Here is a 12,723-nt window from a genome sequence, read left to right on the forward strand (position 1 = left end):
GGGCCGCCACATACTGTGCTCCTCTCATTGACCACCAATGAAAGAGGTGCCCCTTCCTGAAGTGCGACGGGGGCCAGATAAATGGCCTCAGGGGGACGCATGCGGCCGGTGGGCCGTAGTTTGGGGATGCCTGCTCTAGGGATTCTACACTGCTAAGTACCTATTCAGGGCATACCACTCTGATCTCATAAGGAGATATGGATGAGGCTCACAGCACTAAAGGAAAGGCTTTAACACAGACACCTGAAGTTAGACCCCCAATGGTGACCACATAGACAGCAGTTGGGATGAGATAGCCAGAAAAACAGTACTCTTTTCTACAACAGCAGGGGACCAGAAAAGTAGCTCTCAGTCTAGGCAGATAAGCAAAAGCCTCCATTGCCTGTAGACACAGCCTTAACATTAGTCCATGGTCAAAAGTTTCCATGTGAACTTTCAGAGTGAGAGAGGAAAGGCATTAGCTAAAAACTAACTCAGGGAAAGAGAAGTTAAAACACTTGGTCTGTTACATTTTTCTACTGATTCTTGGGTGATGCTGACAAAAGAGAAAAAAAAAGGAGATAAACGTGTTTAATTTTCTTGCAAACATGCTGATATTTACCTCCAAAAAACTAGACCTAATATTTTCTAGAAGGAGAGTTCTTATCTGTCGAATATTTGTAATGGAATATTTCTCATCTAGGATAAATTGTTGTAAACACTCTTAGAGTCTATGAATTTATGATGCGTAGCTTCCTTGAAAATGTCACATAAACTAAGCAATTATTTATGGTAGAAAATGAATATATTTCATTACCTAAAACCTTCCTGCTGTGCAAGATTATTTTCATCTATTACCCTGGAGCAGATAGGGTATCCAATGAGGACATGTGGAACTCAGAGAGCCATGTGCGATGACTCTCCCTTACCCTGTTTTCCTGTGTTCTTATTTGTATTTCTTTGATGTCGTTAGTGAAGTTTTTCAGAGGGCAAATTTCTGATCCAGATAAGTTTGATGTGTCAATATAATCATTTATGTACACTTTTCTGCTGTGTTCTAGTTGGAAGCTTTCAGAAGCTTCCATATCTTTCTCTGGGTACAGCAAAACAAGAAAAGGAGGCACAAGGATATGGGGACCCACACCTCTTCCTTAAAGATGAAGGATATCTGGAATTTGCCATGGATAAAAGAACTACTGATGGCTAGAAATTCATGAGGTAGACAATTTTGTGGGTTTAAGATTCTCTAAGGGAAGTGGGTTTTTTTTTTCCCACAATAACTACTGATACATCAAGTTTTATTTCTGATTACAAAAACAATAAAAATTTAGAAATTCTAAAATCTTTAAACATTCATAATTTTGAAAGCAAGAAGCATTTTGACATTTTATTAGTTTAATAGTTTCAATATCTCATTCTCTCATTTTATCTCTTTAATTAGCAATTTTAAACAGAATCGAGATTGCAATGAATAGTGTTTTAAAACCTGCCATTTAACTTCATGTATATGAGAATTCTTTAGTGCTAAAGTTCTATAAAATCAAAAAAAGATTTTCATAATTTATATATTAGAGAGAAAAATATTAACCAATACCCTATTAATCATTTGCATTTTTGACAATTATGAGGAAATCTGTCATGACTGTCTCTGTGTTTATATAATTACTCACTGTCATTCCATAAAATAATCAATTATATAAATTGATTATTATGACTATGCCATAATTTATTTTTCTATTCTGTGGTAATTGGGTAGTTTCCAGCTTGGCCTTATGCCCGAATATTGTTTCTATGAAGATTTTACTGCATGCCCTTTGGTGAATATATGTGTACCTAGGAGTGTACTTTTTGGATCATAGGGTGTTGTTATTTTTAGCTCCTCTCCCACTTTTATCTGAACCTAATGTTGCCTTTATTGTTTCTGTGATAAGTTGAGTTATATCCCCAGCTATTTCTTTTCTTGGGTGGGGATTTTTCTTGGAAGGAAATTTTGGTCATAGTTGTTTAGATTTTCCAGATGGCTACAGCTCCTTCATGCTTTCCACAGAGACCTTATGCTCAGCTGCTGTTGGCACATGTAAAATGTTTTCTAGTTTCAGCTGCTTTTTTTCAAGTGAATACATTGGTCTTTCCGATTAATATTTTTTAAATTATGGGGTTCTCTGATGTTTCCTTCTACTTCCTTTTGCACAGATGCTGATAATGTGCAGTTCTTACTGTGGTTGGTGATTTGTCCTCACCCACATATATTTTGGAGTTCCCTGGAATACAATTTATCATCTTACTATCCAGTTGTGCTGTAGATGTTACCCATGAATATTTGGTTTTGCTACTACTGTTGGTGCATCTATTAGGGTTAGGGTTTAATATGAAAAACAAGCTTCCTTTGCTATCATCTCTTTTCAATATTTCTTTTAAAAAAGAGAGAATTTTTTTTTTTATTTGAGGAGATTGTACAGGAGAAACTGAAGTAACCGTTTAAGCCTTTGGACAGTGTTATATTTCTCCAGTATTGATTTTGCTCTGGCAGTAAGTTAGGGTATAGGACAATCATAATAATCCCATTGAAGATTAGGTTGATAGGGCTGTGAAACCAGTCTATATATAGCTTACAATTCCTCCTATAATGTAGTTTTTCAGGACTTTCAAATGAGACCTTGAAAGTCTATTAAGATACCTCTTATTTAAGATGCTGATCTTCATTTCTTGTTTCCTCAACCATGTAAACCTTCCAGAAACCCTTTATGTTTTTCTTGTAATGATATATTGCATTTGTTGACTTATGAGTGTTAAGTTAGGTTTGCATTCTTAGTATTAGCCAAATTTGATCATGTATTATCTTTTTATATATTGCTTTTTAATTTACTTTTATTCTTTTAAAGAGGTTTGTGACTATGTTCATGAAATATTGGTCTGTAATTTTCTTGAAATGTTTTTATCTGGTATGGTATTTAAGTAAGGCTGCCCTCATAAGTTGGGAAATGTTCTCTCCACTAATATTGTTTTGAAAAAGATAATGCAGAGGTGGTATGGTTTCTTTCTTATTTATGATTTCTTTCTAAAATATTTTTATCTTATACATCTATTCACCAGTAAAACTGTATTGGTCTGATATTCTCTTGCTATTGTTTTGTCCTGTGTTTGGAATGTATTTACTAATTCAGTTCTTAATATCTCTAAGTTACAGGGTTAAATAGGTTATCTGTTCCTTCTTGAATGAGCTTTGGTACTTTGCTTCTTCCAATAAATTGGTCCATTTAATCTCAGCTATCAAATTTATAGACTTGGGAGGTCACAGTATTCTCTTATAATCTTACTAATTGCTAGGGGATCTGTACTAATCACCTTTTTAAAAATGTGCTTTTAGTAATTTTATCTTCCCTCTTTTTATTCTTGGTTATTTTTATTTTCAAAGAACTCTATTTTGTCTTATTAATTTTCTTTATGCTCTTATTATTTTTAATTTTATTGATTTCTGCATTAATTTTCTTCCCTCTTGTTTTATTTCTTTAAATTTAATGTACTCATCATTCTTCAGTGTCATAAAATGAAAGCTTAGGCTATTAATTTTATGCTCTTCTAGTTTTTAAATAGACATTTAATGCTACAAAAGTATACTTTCTAGCACTGATTTAGCAACATTTTATATATTTTGATGTTAAATTGTCAATTTTAATTAGTTATAAAGAAGTCTTATGTTCTCCTTAGACATCTTATTTTTGGTTATTTGCAGATGTGCTGGATCACTTCCAAATACTTAGAAATTTTTCATCGATCTTTCTCTTTTTAACTTCAAGTTTAAATCTGTTGTGGTCTTAAATTACATTGTGTGATAACTATTCTTTTACATATGTCAAGCTATGTTTTATATCCCTTAGCATAGTCTATTCTGGTGTATGTTCTGAGTGAACATCAAAAAATGTGTTTTTATTCTGTCGTTTGAATTTGGAGTGTTCTATAAATGTCAATTAGGTTGATACATAACCCTGTTCAGATCATCTATATTCTTACTGGTTTTCTGCCTGCTTGATATATCAGTTATTGTTATGTGGTATTGAAATTTCCCACTATAGTTCTGGTTTTGTCTATTCTTTTATTTATTTTTTATCAGTTTTTATCTCATGTCTTTTGATACTCTGCTGGTATAATACAGTCTTTTAAAATGTATCATGACTGATCTCTGAGGAATCTGACTAGTGTCTGCTTCGCCATCTTCTTGAGTAGATAAGTCCATACTCCCAGTCACTTGGGCTCTCTGAGTTACTGCATACAGTCCCTAACTGCCCCAGGGCCAGGTACCAGATACAGGAACAGCCTCTGTGTTCCAAAGCCTACTGATATTTTTCAGACTAACTAAACCTCAGCCTGTTTAAACAGCCTTGCCCTTTCCTTCTGAAGAAACCTGAGTGATTCTGTGTGACCTACTATGCTATTGAGTGGAGACTATGAAACTATACAACTTTTTCCAGTTTCTCTCTCTTCATCTGTGTCTGGCTTCATGATACCATATCTAAGCTAATATGGTTGAAAGAGTTGGTCAGTACACACATGTTTAGGATTGTAATGTATTTTTGGAGAATTAATTGCTTTAGCATTGTGTAATGTTTTTCCTAATTCCTAATGATCTCTGTTGACCAGAAATCAGCTTTGTGTGAAATTATTATAGCTACTCCAGCTTTCTTTTGACTACAGGTAGTATGTTTTATTTTATCTCATCTCTTTACTTTTTACCTATCTGCCTTTTACAAATTTATCAGAAATATTATGTAGACATCATATAGATGAATCTTCTTTTCATTCAGTCTGTCAGTCTTTCCTTTTTAACTCTTTGTTTAATCTACTTACATGTACAATTACTTAAAATATATTTCTATTAAAATATTACGACTCTTTTCTATTTATTGCATCTTTTTGTTATTTCTTTTTTCTTTTTTGGCCTTCTCTGTTTTCATTGAGAATTTTTATGATTTCCTTTATGTAAGCTATTAACTTATGTACACTGAGAAAATTAGTTTTGCTCTAAGATTTATAATGTAGACTGTTGTTGAAATCCTCCCTAAAATAATACTCTTGTGTTCATTGTGTTCATTTGCAGTGTAAGTACCTTATATTAAAATACTCCAAGTTCCTCCCTCCCATCTCCTGTGACATAGTTGTAATTTATTTCCCTTTTATATAGCTTTAAGTACCCAATACATTGTTATGTTATTTACATCATACATGTAATTTTGTAAAATGAAAATTTATATTAAAATAGTGTTATTTAAACAATCTTTTAGATAAATTTGAAATAAGAAAAATTAATATAAAATATTATATTTTAACTTCATTTGTAACTTTTCTCATGCTTTTTTTTTTCAATATAAATCCATGTGTCTTATCTATATCATTTTTTTGCCTTAAGAAGTTCTTTTAGCATTTTTCTTGAGGCTGGTCAGCTGGCAATGAAGACAATAAGTTATCTATTTTGTTACTTGAAGAAAATGTTTAATTAACTTCTATGTTTTAATAGTTGAGGCCGGGCGCGGTGGCTCAGCCTGTAATCCCAGCACTCTGGGAGGCCGAGGTGGGTGGATCACAAGGTCGAGAGATCAAGACCATCCTGGTCAACATGGTGAAACCCCGTCTCTAATAAAAATACAAAAAAATTAGCTGGGCATGGTGGCGTGTGCCTGTAATACCAGCTACTCAGGAGGTTGAGGCAGGAGAATTGCCTGAACCCAGGAGGCGGAGGTTGCGGTGAGCCGAGATCGCACCATTGCACTCCAGCCTGGGTAACAAGAGCGAAACTCCGTCTCAAAAAAAAAAAAAAATAGTTGATATATGATATCTGAATATATTAGATAGGTACATCTGATATTTGATTGATATTTTCAATGTTTCAAACATACAATATTTTCATTATATTTAGAAATTTAGATTTGCAGGGTTTCCCCCCAAGACTTAAAGATTTTATTCCACTGACATCTTGTTTTCAGAATTTGTTACAAAAAGTCTGTTTTAATTCTTATTCTTGAGTAGAAAAAAAGTTACCCACCCTCCTCCTGGAAGTCTTTAAAATGCTCTCTTTTTCTTTGGAAAATAGGATTTTTGCATGAGGAAGTATGTTGATCTGGCTACAAGGGTGTTTTGTTTGACAGTTTTTTGTAGTTCTGTCTTCCAGAGATTTCTAATATCATAATGACCATTTTTTGATTCCTTGATTAGCTTTGGAACTTCCCTTTTTGTTGTCCCTCAGAGAAAGTTTGTCTCTTGCAGCTTTCTTAACTGACGTCCACTGTCCTTTGGAGGCTTACTAACCTGGTGTTAGAATGTAGGGGAGGGGCATTCTCTAACCTTCTTTTTAAGTCTAAATTATTGGAGTGCACTGTTGACCTTTGTCTTAGCGGTGTAATCTTCACAAGTATCCCTCTTTCAGAAGACTTTGGTTCCTTTTATCTTCTAGTTCTTTCTGTGACTGTAGCAAGTGTTTTCTAGGGTCTCCAGTCAATGCATTTGAGCCCTTTCCCCTAGAGTTTATGGCTTCTCATACCCCTCCACACATAGGTGAGACAGGGAGGCTAAATTAAAGTTGGGGTAGAATGAAATTAACTTCTAGCAGGAATAAGATTTCACTTTTGTCTTCTGGGAAAGTCCTTCTCTGGATTAAGCTTTTTTATTTCCTAAACATGTGGTTGTTTTTTTATGTATTGATATTCCTTATTAATCAAATATCAGTATAAATTGTTCTTCAGATATAGTCCCAATTTTCCCTGGCTTGGCGGTCATTTGTTCCATTGAATGCTCAAAGAACATTGCACACATCTTTTTTTATAAGTTCTCAGGAAAATCAACATTCCAATTGTTTGTTTGGTACTAGGGTCTCTAAATAAGTTGTTTTACAAATCAGAAAACTATCTTTGCCTTCATAACTTTAATACAATGCCTAATGTATAGTAGGTTCTTTAGAATACAATTAATTCAGTCAGTCATTCTGTGAAAGTGCATTGAGCTCTTAATTAAAGGTATTGCTTAAATTATTGGAAATACATCAGTAAACAAAACAAATACAATTTCCAACCTCAGGGAGTGTATTTTCTGGTAGGAAGAAAAGTAACAAGCAATGAATCAAATATAGTATGTCAGGTAGTGCTAAAAATAAGAAGAGTAAATTAAATAAAAAGTGACTGAGGTTGTTCTTTCACTGCTCTTGATAAAATGATCAAGGAAGTGCTCATGTCTGAGTTGGCATATGAACATACTTGAATGAAGTGGGAAATTAACTAAACACTGCTATAGTAAGACTTGAATAGTAAATGAATTACAAGGACAGGTGCATTTAAGGGTTCCATGGTTTTCTGCTTGTCTTTGACTACCTTTCCCTCATAGTTTCTGCTTCCCTCATATTGAGATAATAAGCTAAGTCACAGTCAGTTATTTTTGGGAGGGTCTTCAATAAGCCTGGGTGATATAATATACTTCTATCTGTTTCAGAAAAGCAATTTGGTCACAGGGAGTAATTTTCACTAGTAGAAAAATCACTGCCTACTCTTCCAATCCTACAAAAAATTATTAAATATTGGAGTCATAAATAAAATGTAATCCTTCCATCCTTAAGTAATCTCTATGTGCTTTACCATTTAGACCTTGATTTACCTGAGACAGACAACTTAATCTGCAGCTCTATTTGGCATTTGTATAATCTGCTATTATAACAGTTAGTACATTGTTTTAAAGTTAATTGCTTAACCTATATATCAACTATAAGTGTGGGAGTTCTTCCAAAGCATGGATTGCATCTTATTCATTAGAAAATTTATCAAGATTCTTGGCACAGAGTTCCTATTAAGTAAGTGTTTGTCAAATTATATTGATGATTAGTCAGTTCTACATTTTAAGTACATTTGCCATAATATTGAACAAGCAAATAAATCCAGTGTAGAAAGTTCTTTTAGTGTTCATGCAGGGACCTCTTGAAGTATATCTGTTGATTAATATTTTTCAATTGTCCCTTTTTAATTTTTTAAAAATGAAGAATCTTAACAATGAAAGGCTTTATCTTGAATCTAAGTGGCATAAAATAATTTGCTATTATTTTTGGAGACTTGGAAATCTAAAACTGTATAATATTGTCAGCTTTTGCCTACTGGAAAAGCATCTTTATATTCTGAGATTAATTCAGATAGGATACACTGCCCTGTCATTTTATTCTGCTCTATTAAAATGTTCTTAATTAAAGAGATCATTAAGAATATTCTAATTCTATTGAATTCTGCATTATATTCTGTAATGTATTTGGCAGATTGCTGATGGACATAAAGATAAATAATATTAAAGATTTTAAAACTTGGATCAATTTTCTTTTTCTTTGCTGTTATAACACTTCAGGAAATATTTTTTAGATGTCTGAGGCCCAGATTCAGACTGGCACAATGAAAGGCTACTACTCAGTAGATACATAGAATTTAATATTGACAAACATTCTCTACCCACCTTTCACCAAAAGCCACTCATTTCATGTGTGCTTTTCTGCAGATGATACATCCTGACTTATTCTTTACTATCTAAGCCAATGCAAAATAAAATAAATTTTGAAGCATATATTCACATTTCCATGAAAGAGTAAAATCATGAACAACTGTATAGTTTTCCCATTGCTCATATGAGATATAATTGGCTCCTTCTTAGAGTTGAAATAATAAATAAAAAGCCTCAAATTCCCACATTAAAAATGAATATATCTTTTCTCTTCAGGAGAAAGATTAATGTTAAAGGATCAAAACCACATTCACTCAGGAAAGTTTTGGCGATCTGTGCCTAGAGAACATTTACTATGCAACTGATTTAAATTTCAAAGTAACATGGGATTGAATTGTGTAATTAACAGAATAAAAAGGTTCTGCTTGTCCAGATAATAGAAAATGTGAGGTTATATATATTTAAACTATTAAAAGTATATCTGAGCCCATAGACTTGGAAAGGAAGAGCCTAACTGTCCTAAATACAAAAGAAAGGAAAACAACAACAGAAAAGACCCCACGTCAATTTTGCTAACCAAGAATCAAAGTTAAACAACACATAAAGTACAATAACCATAGAAGATAAATTGTAGGTTAAGAATGAGACACCGACAAAAGAAGAATAAAGGACTATGTACATTCAGCAGTAAGAATAAAGATCCCAGTCTGAAATTGGATTTTAAGAAACAGTGTCCTCATATATAAACACTGGTCTAGGGTTGTATTCTGGAAGTCAGAGTAAATGAAGTCACAAACAATTGAAACCCTGAGCATAAGATACAAAGTTTCAGAGCTCAACTTTGTGCAAACCACCTGGTAAAGAAACCATAAGTCTAAAAATCTCAATTATTTAAGAATTGGTGAACCCATTAGGAAAGAGGTGAAAACAACCATAAAAATCATGCTCTGGAAGGCATCCACAATACACAAACCACGTGAGACTGCTGAAGGTTTAACCTCATGGAAGTTGAATTCCTAAACCACATATATGTATAGCCAATGGACATATAAGAAAAGTACAATGCTAAGAAAGACAACCATAAATTAAGTAACTGGAAGGATTTATGACTGGGGATTTGAGATATTAAAGTCACTTGAAAAGAACTTTAATATACATATTTAAAATGTGTAAATAAATAAAGGGAGTAGTAGCATCCAAAAAATACGAAGGGGGAAATTAGGAAGCAAGATGAGACAATATAAATCAACAAAGTAGAAATTTTCTTTTTCTTTTACTTTTTTCTTCTATATCTCAGAAGAAACTAGAAGAAAAGGTAGAAATCTTAGAAGTAAGGGTTACTCACTGCCTGTGAGATCTTAGACGTGTTACTTAACCCCATTCTTTTTGGTTTTCCAGTCTGTAAGATTGGATAACTAATTGAGGTGATGTGAAATTTAACATAGTTAAAGCATTTAGATTAGTGCTTGGTTCAGCTTAATCAGTCATTATATATTAGCACTTATTTTTATATAAAATAATGTAACATTTGTAAAATATAAAAAGGTTAAAATGAGCAACTAGGAAAACATGTTCTTGCCTGTATAAATATAAATATAAATATATATATATGCATACACACACACACATACACACATGCCTGTGTATTTTTAATATGTATTTTAATGGCTCCCAAATTCACTTTCTTTAACAAAGGATGCAAGACAAAACAAAATTTATTCTAACACCCCCACAATTGTACCACACTTCTCTTCTGTGGAAATACTTCACCTGGAACTATCTCTTCCTTTTTGCTAACAGCTTAGTGTCTAAACAGTAAGGTTGGTGTCCCTCTTCCAGGAGGCCTTCTTCTTAGTCTAAGGGATAATTTCAGCTGCACTGAGTGGTCAAGCTGACCCTGTTCATACGGGAAAGGAATTTGGTCACAGGGCTCCTGGCTTACCCCAGATGCTGTCAATTTCAGCAAGAAATACTGAATGTCCTTGTGACTTATAAAAATTGTTCAAAAATGAGGCTGTGATAAACTTAAAAACCAACCCTTCCACTCAGATCCCTAGATTAAAAAATGTTTTTTAAAAATCTATATGATTCTTACCAAAAGGATGGCTATTAAAAATAAGCCAAGAAATACCCAGAAACAGGTTTCTTGGGAATGCTTGCGAGGCATTGCAATATGGTGAAATGATTTTGGCATGTTGTTTTATCTGTGGGGAATTCAATTTTATCACAGCCCTGTATATAAACCCTCCTGAAATCCCTTCAGTAGATAGCATTCGAATTCAGAGACCAAAGTGAAAATATATTTGAAAACTGTAGGTGGCTGGGAAACTATGCACATCTTGGCAAACATTTTTCAACCCACCACTGAGAGAGGAGGCAGTTAGAGGCTGATTACGCAGATAGAGAGGGAAGGTCTTGGGAGTGGAAAAATGCCTGTGGGACCACACCTGCACAACCCCTGTAGCTAGTGGAAAGAAATTTGATTAAGAACTTCCTCTAATGCCAAAATTTCTGCTCAGAAAGGACCGTCCCAGCCTAGGAGCAAATGTAATAGATCAACCTAAATGTCCTTAACTTGACCCAACTCATTCTATTGTCCTTAGCAGGACGTTAGCATTGTGGTTTTAGTTTCCCCATGGGTTTTGCTTAGCCATTCATGGAAAATAACCAAGATCCAGTCATGCTGGCCAATCCTAACCAAGCGCAGATGCAACAGCACAAGGAAGAACATCGCCCCTCCTATCTGGGCAGAACCCACAGAAGACTTCCTTGTCTTTGCCATATAAAAGAACTCAGCCTCATTTCTGGCAATCTGCTTTCAGGACGCCTTTCTTTGCTGAGAGCTTTCTTTTGCTTAATAAATCTTACTCTACCCATTCCCTGCTGGCTGTGCGCCTTATTGTGTTTGGTCATGGGACAAGAACTTGGACGTAGCTGAACTAGGGACTAAGTAGACTGCAACACCAGGAGCTTGGGCTTTCTGTGAGGATCATAAGTGTTGTGGTTAAAAGCATTCTTGAAGCCATCAGAAATGGAGGAAGAGAGACTTAGCATCCAAGAAGGTAAGTTCCTGGTTCCATGTCTGGTAATTCCATATCCAACAGCCAAACGGCATAATCATGTAGCACATCATAAAGACGTTCCACAGGATGATGAAGACTCAAAATATCTGAGGCTCAGTAAGAATTCCCTAATGTTGTCACCTGTGCTGTGCTTCCACACCTCCTTCCCAAAGCCCTGCATGCCCTTATTTTTTCAGTTTAAAGTTGAGTCCTGCTCCAGCATTCATCAGCAACATCCCAAACAGTAAGATGTCTCTGATCATCTTTATGGCCAAAGCATACTGAGGGTAATATATTTTAACAGAAAATTAAAAATCAGAATAATGGGCAAGGCTGAGGGACAATATAATAATATTGTATATAAGGTTAGGAAAGTTTCACAGAAATTTAAACAAAAGGGCTTAGATTTGGAAAACAAGAGAAGGATCAAGGCATGCAAGAATTAGTGCTAGAAATGCCAGTAGATTCGTAATACAAACACAGAACACAGAGAAGGTTAAGAATAATTTATTAAACAAATGAAATAATTATTTTTCTGAGTTAAAAGCCATTCAGTTCTAAAGATAATTAATAAATCTACAACTGAACTGCAGATATATCCAAAAGTGTATGAAATAAAAAATGTGACTTGTATACTTATAATACTCACTTTCTATTACTGTTTTTATTATTATAATTATTTAGACAAGAATGAATTTTCTTTCCTTCCTAAGATGAGGCTGGTAGAAAATTTTGATGAAATTTTATGTTAACAAAGTAAAACTTTCATTTTAATGCAGTTTTGTTATAAAATTTTGTTTTTGGCCGGGCACGGTGGCTCAAGCTTGTAATCCCAGCACTTTGGGAGGCCAAGGCGGGTGGATCACGAGGTCGAGAGATCGAGACCATCCTGGTCAACATGGTGAAACCCCGTCTCTACTGAAAATACAAAAAAAAAACTAGATGGGCATGGTGGCGCATGCCTGTAATCCCAGCTACTCAGGAGGCTGAGGCAGGAGAATTGCCTGAACCCAGGAGGCAGAGGTTGTGGTGAGCCGAGATTGCGCCATTGCACTCCAGCCTGGGTAACATGAGTGAAACTCCGTCTCAAAAAAAAAAAAAAAAAATTGTTTTCATGAAAATCCACTTAGACTAAGGATCATGGGTTCTTCCATTCTCATTCTCTAACATCTCTTCTCATGTGGACTATCAAAACACCTAAGGAAACCTAATATTATCAATCTCT

At 34.4% G+C, this 12,723-nt stretch overlaps 1 pseudogene; it reads right to left on the reverse strand.

Annotated features, from left to right (window-relative positions):
• Nucleotides 1-11,461: 11,461 nt before the first annotated feature.
• Nucleotides 11,462-11,761, reverse strand: LOC101042361 (small integral membrane protein 7-like; annotated as a pseudogene).
• Between the last annotated feature and the right edge of the window lie 962 nt (nt 11,762-12,723).

Source organism: Saimiri boliviensis, chromosome 1 (genome assembly GCF_048565385.1).
Source record: "Saimiri boliviensis isolate mSaiBol1 chromosome 1, mSaiBol1.pri, whole genome shotgun sequence".
NCBI classification, from domain to species: domain Eukaryota; kingdom Metazoa; phylum Chordata; class Mammalia; order Primates; family Cebidae; genus Saimiri; species Saimiri boliviensis.